Below are 6,200 nucleotides of genomic sequence, written 5' to 3'. Positions count from 1 at the left end.
CCCGCCGCCTCGCCTCTTCCTCCTCTCGCCCCTGCGCCCCAGCCGCGGACTGCATTTCCCGGCAGGCGCCGCGGCCGGCGGCCAATGAGGAGCTGAGGATTTGGCGGCGGCGCCGGCGGCGCTCCGCGAGTCGGGTGGGGGGGCTTTGTGCGCGGCGGCGGCGGCGGCGGCGGCGGCGGCGGGAGCGGACGGCGGCGGCGGCCAGGACGGCGGCGCGGGCCGAGGGGGACGGTGCGCGGGTCGCCGCGAAGAGACGTGCGAAGGCCGCGTCGAGCGCCGAGGTCTCCGCTGCGCCGGCCCGGCCGCCGGCCACAGGCTGCTCTCCAGCGGCGGCAGCGGCTGCGCGGCGACCCCCATCCCTCCGGCAGCCCTTCCCCGCGCACCTCCGGCTGCCCTCCGCCTCGCCGCCCCGCCTCGCGCCCGGCCCGGCCCGGCCGTGGCCCTCCTTGGTGCTGGCCGCCATGGCAGAGGCGTCCGGCGCCGGGGAAATCTAGCCCGGGGATTTCATGCGGCCTAGCTTGGTTCCGTCTCCTTCCCCCGCGGCCCCGGCGGCTGCCCGCACCCCAGCCCCACTCCGGGCCTCCGTGTCTCTCCTGTTATCGTACTGACACGGCCGGGGGGTTAGAATGGAACAAACTGAAGGTAAAGTGAGCGCGCGCGCGCGTGTGTGTGTGCGTGTGTGTGTGTGTGTTGTGTCTCGGAAGGAAGGGCACCGGAGGGGGCGGCGAGGAGGGGCGACCTGTGATGGGACCCGGGTAGGGAGAGGGACCCTGGCTTGGAAGGAGAAGAGGGCGGCCTGGAAGGGCTCGGAGGGGGTCTGCAAGGAGGAGCAGATGGCAAGGTGGGGGTGTAGAGGGCTTGGGAGGTGGGGCAGGGGAGGTAGGGTTGGGGTAAGAGATGGGGTGGCTCAGAACTGGGAATTGGGAGTAGAGGTGGGATGGGGGCGGGGATAAGGATGAATCGGGGGAGGGGCAGGGGCAGAGAAGAGTTAGGTTTGGGAAACATAAGAGACCTGGGCGGACTGAGAAATAGGGGAGGTTTGGGGTTGGGGGTGGAGTGTGGGAACTGAAGAGTCTGGAGCAAGGGGATGGGTTTGATGGAGAAACGAGGCATCAAAGGAGAAACGAGGGAATGGAAGTGGAGGAAAAGGTGGATTAGGGAAAAGGATGAGAAATAATTGAGAAGAGATGTAATAGGATAAGATTCAGGAAACTGAAGGGCAGGTTATTGGGATAGGGGGAGACGTGAAGCCTCCTCAAATGAATGTTGAGAAGGGTGAGAACTATCGATCAAACATCACAAAGTGGGAGGAAAAGAAGGGGGTGGGGGTTGTTAAAGTGTTAGGAAGGGAAAGCCTTTTGTTTCTACATTTGTGTGTATTTTGTACCTTTTCTTTAAAGGCTAAAGAATAGAGAAGCTAGTGGTTGTGGGGTTGTGATTGTTGTGAAAAGAGGTGTGGGTTTTACTGTTCTGAGGGAGGAGGAGATGTGTTTGTGTTATGGTAGCAAGACAGGGAGAGCCATGGCCATAATTTGATGTTTTTGGTGAGGGAGTGAAGACTATTCCGATTTAAAGGGGGCAGGGGCAGCCATGTTTGCTGCCAGGCACTGCAGTGTAAATAAATTTCTTCTCCGACATCACTGTGATTCAGGAGGGCCAGTTCAGATTGTTAACCCCCTTTCTATTTGTGAACTCTTCCCTTACATCTTGGGGTCATTGAAAATTATTCACAACCACCAAAGGAGGTGGTGATGTTTTCCATCTTGTGTGTTTTGCTGCTCCCCCCACCCCCTTTCCCTCTTCCTTCTGGTTGCAAACAAGGCATGCTAATGAACTGCAGTGTAAAATTTAACCCTTTTTATAAAGTTAAAACTAGCTTTTTACTAGCCGAAGGAATCATTAATACTCTCATATTTTAAACATAATCATGAAAAGTCTTCTAAATAACGAAAATTCGTTTGTATTTGAAACCTCAGAAGCAGTTAACATGTTTTCTGCAATTCTTTAAGTAAACAAGGAAATTGCATTGGTTATTTTACTTGGGCTTGTGCTCTTGGCAAAACACTGTGGGGGTGAGAAGGGCTAGGGAGATCTGCTTGCTGTATTTTGAATGTTGGAATATTATAAATGTGTGTATTTTAAAATGGTTGTTTCTGATTGCTCTTGCCTGTAGATGATGGATGTTTTAAGTAGTAGTGTTTTGGATTTTTTTTTTTTTTTTTTTTTTTTGATAAACTCTCCTCTATCCCTTCTCTCTGCTTTCATGTGGCTAGGTCAATACAATTTCCAAATGCTAGTTCAGCACAGTGCAATCATCTATGAAGTAGGCATTCAGTTCTTAGAGCCTCACTAAGAGGCCAGTTTTTTTGGTGGGAACTTCAAGTCACTCTCAGGAAAGCTACAGTAGCTCTTTAATGTAGTCAGATGTAAATACTTGTGTGATTTGAAATAGTTACTGTTCTAAAGGTTTAAACCCTGACAAATTTACAGTAGATAAATTAAGTGGAGCTATTTTGTTTTCATAATGGAAATGATTAAATGTGTTATTTTGTTTGGTTTTATAACTGCAGTTGGAGTAATTGCACACTTTAGCCCATCTTATTGATAGGGAAACTTCTCTAATACCAGGAAGGTCTGTCAAAATTGTAACATGAATTCAAACCATTTGTGCAACATGCTGATTTAATCGCCTTTAGTGCAGTGTCTTTTCAGGTTGTTTTAAAGTTTAGGATGTGTTCGTAGTCTGTTGGAAAAATTAAATTGAATAATGTGATTGGTGCTTTGTGAGAGTGCTTTTAGTCGAGATTTATAACTTGCAGTATTTTGATTTGATAATATTTGGCCAGAATTTTTTTTTTATTCTATGAAAAAAGTTCTACTTTTAAAAAGCCATTCAGAATGTTTCTCTGGAACTTCTTTTTATAGCGATTCCAATTTTATTATCTCCCAGTTGATTGATGTGTTATTTGTAATCTAGTAAACTGTGCAAATATCAGTGCCATAAATTTTTAGAAAATTTAGAAATAGTTTACTTAAAAAATCATGTTGGAAACTTGAATTACTAAAAAAAAAAGAGTATTCCTATGTATTCAGCATTATAAAGAGCAGGGTCCCCTACTCAGCTGTCTTGATTATTTTGACTCCTTGTATAGGTATCTATATGATGAACTAGGCTATTCTAGTTGGATTATACTAATTAAAACCTAAATTTTGCTCTTAATTCTAGGTTCCTTAGCTCACCTGCTATCTGTGATAACTTAAAAAAACTCTCAGTTACTAAATATGTTCGTATACAATCAGTTGGATGAGTCTGGGGTGAAGGAAATTGGTTGCCTTTGAAATTGGTCATCCTTGAATTATCAAATCTCATTCTAAAGATCACACATTAAGTTACTGGAGTTTATAATAATCATAGTAATAGCTGCTAATCATTATTGTCCTCTTAAAGTTGCTCTGCTATATCTTATATACATGATTTCCTTTTATCTTATTAATAGTTGTATGAGGTTAGTGGTAGTAATTCCCTTTTGCAAATAGAGAAATTGAGGATAAGTAATCTCACAGATGGTAAATAGAAATCAGTATTTGAATCCAGATCTTTTCTAAGCATAGAACCTGTATCAGCAGACCTTTACTTTCAGATTTTTTTAAAAGTTCATAAAAATAAATATTCACCATTTAAATTTTTTAAAATGTCCCAAGAGACTAAGGCTTTAAAAGAAGTTAACACATTTCCCATTGATAATCATTCTGAAGTTTCTTGTGTAGCCCTCTAGAAGATTTCTGTACATATATATGCACATTTCCAACTTAAAATGCACACAAATTGGATCATACTATCTGCATTTTGGGTTTTTTTTTTTTTTTTTTTTTTGGTTTGTTTTAATAGGCTATCTGGGTCATCCTTTTAAATGAGCTCAGAAAACTGCAACTTTTTTTTTAAGGACCAGATAGTATTCCATTGTTTGGAATACTGATTGTTAGGTTGTTAACAGGTTTTTGCCATTATCACTAATATAACCGGTCCTGAATTAAGTCCCTACCAGCCTATGTAAAGGGAAGAGATACAGTGCAACTACTAATACAAGAGACAGAACAGAGGCCTAGAGCAGATAAGTTCAAGTCTTTGGTAACCTGCTATCTCACTCTTTACACTGTATCACATTATTTTATTATGATGGATTTGAACTGTCTGTGAAAACTCAAGGTGAGGTAGAATTCTCAAACTTAGGCACATTTAGTATAATGAATGCATTAGACTTAAGTTACAGTGAGGCAAAGGATTTTCTCTTCATACATCATTTATATATTTAGCATATGCAAAAATTATTTTTACAATTATAAATTAATCATATACATGTATCTTGAAGTGTGTGTTTTGTGTAATGAAATGGTTGGGGCAAAATTTTCCCATTTTAATTAAATTATCAGTGAAATAAGATAGTGGAATGAAAAAATAAGAGTCCAACATCCTGGAAAATAACTTGGAAAGAAAATTGAGACACTGGTAAGTTTTTTAAAAATGAGCTAAGAATATCTAACTGGAAAACAAGTTTTTTTTTAAAAAAAGACCTTAGCAGGCAACTGTTTGCTTTATCTTTAATTATTTTTGCCTATCAAGAAGAAAATAAGTTAGCCATGTTTCTTATTCACTCGACACTTTCAAAACTGTTTTAGGCACTCAAAAAGTAAAATAAATTTAAAATTTAGAATTTAGGTTTAGAATTTGTAATCTGTCCATAAAATTCTGTTTCTTGGTACAATGCTATTTTCAGTTTCACTTAAAAAACATCTTATTTTTTGAAAGAGCAATTAAAATACTTATTCCTTTGTTAATACACATGTCCAGCTTTTGAGTGTTTAAATGAATGGTGAGCTCTATTTTGTAAGTTAATTTTTTATAAGTACTAAGAAAGATAAATTGAAGAAATTTATTATTCTGCAACTGCCTAACACATTTCTTGAAAGCTTACAGAGTTTTGTTTTTGGCTCTTGTTAACTTTGCTAAGTACTTAATAAGGGCTTTCTATTAAATATTTCTGTATTGTGTTATGCCTAAGCAGTTTGGCCTGAAAAAAAAATAAATAGCATCTTCAAATTTTGTGGTGTAGAGAACAGAGGTGACAGATAGATAGCTAGATCCCTAGATGAATGTGTGTTATTGCTTGTAAAGTACCTCTGCTTACTGATAAGATTTTGAATTTGAAAAGCTCTCTGAAGGATTCTTGGCTAATTAAAAAATTTTAGATTTAGATCTGTGTCTTCATTAATCTACAGTGTGGTAACTTTTTTCTTACTAGGTTCTCTTTTTATCCAGATTTAGGACTACGCTAAGGTAAAAATGAAAATTTTTCATCGGATTCCATTTTAGCCATATAAATATATGATACTGTCACCTAATAATATATTTGTAGAAACTTTCAGAGGTGTTTCAATGGAATCCCTACACAATAACTACCTTTTTAAATTTTTTATTTTTTTAAAGATTTATTTATGGGAAAAAAAAGATTTATTTATGCATATGAGCTGGGGTGTGGGTCAGATGTGGCTGAGGGGGGTGAGAGGATTCACCAGAGACAGAGTAGGGAGCAGAACAGGTGGATTTACTGAAATACACTGCTGAGGGGAGCAGTGGCCAAGACTGGAAAGGTCTGGTATGCCATGTAGGTTAGTTCCCTGGTCAGCCTGTGGTCAGTCTTGGGGATCAAACTCTCATGCTGCAGTGTCTGGCAATAGCTTGCTAGTGCGGTGTCTTTCACCTCTGCGCCACCAGGGAGGCCCAGTAACTACTTTTTTTAAAATGTGAAGTGGGAAAGCACAAGAATTGTTTAACTCAGTTAAAAGATGGGAAAATTTAAGATTTTGGGAATTCCTTAAGCCAAATAGTCTGCCAGCTAAGTACAATAAGGTTTTCAGATGTCTGATTACTGAAGAATTTTTCTACAAATATGTGTGTATGTGCCTTGATTTTTTTCCTTCATGTTCTGCATTATCTTTATTTTAGTAGACAATTAAAATATACAACAAAGAATTTTTCTATTATAGTATATGCTTTTTCTTATTTTGGTATAATTATTTCTATCCTGAAATATACAAATAGGTATTTCATATTTAAGAAATGTGTGGCTTCTTGGGGTTTTTTAGTAAAATAAAATTTAGTTCATAGACTAATTTAAGATTAAGAAGATTAAACACTCGCA

The 6,200-nt window shown here is 40.1% G+C and overlaps 1 protein-coding gene across 4 annotated transcripts in view; it reads left to right on the top strand.

Annotated features, from left to right (window-relative positions):
• Nucleotides 1-123: 123 nt before the first annotated feature.
• NSD3 (nuclear receptor binding SET domain protein 3) overlaps nucleotides 124-6,200 on the top strand; it is a 112,494-nt gene continuing 106,417 nt past the window's right edge. For all 4 annotated transcript variants that reach the window (XM_037526066.2, XM_037526065.2, XM_054700881.1 and 1 more), the window contains exon 1: nucleotides 124-642. The gene's annotated coding sequence lies outside the window, so the exon portion shown is untranslated. The remainder of the gene's footprint in view (nucleotides 643-6,200) is intronic.

This window comes from Talpa occidentalis, unplaced genomic scaffold (assembly GCF_014898055.3).
Source record: "Talpa occidentalis isolate TD23 unplaced genomic scaffold, MPIMG_talOcc4v2.1 talOcc4.4, whole genome shotgun sequence".
Lineage (NCBI taxonomy): Eukaryota > Metazoa > Chordata > Mammalia > Eulipotyphla > Talpidae > Talpa > Talpa occidentalis.
This window is presented reverse-complemented; position numbering and strand designations above follow the sequence as displayed.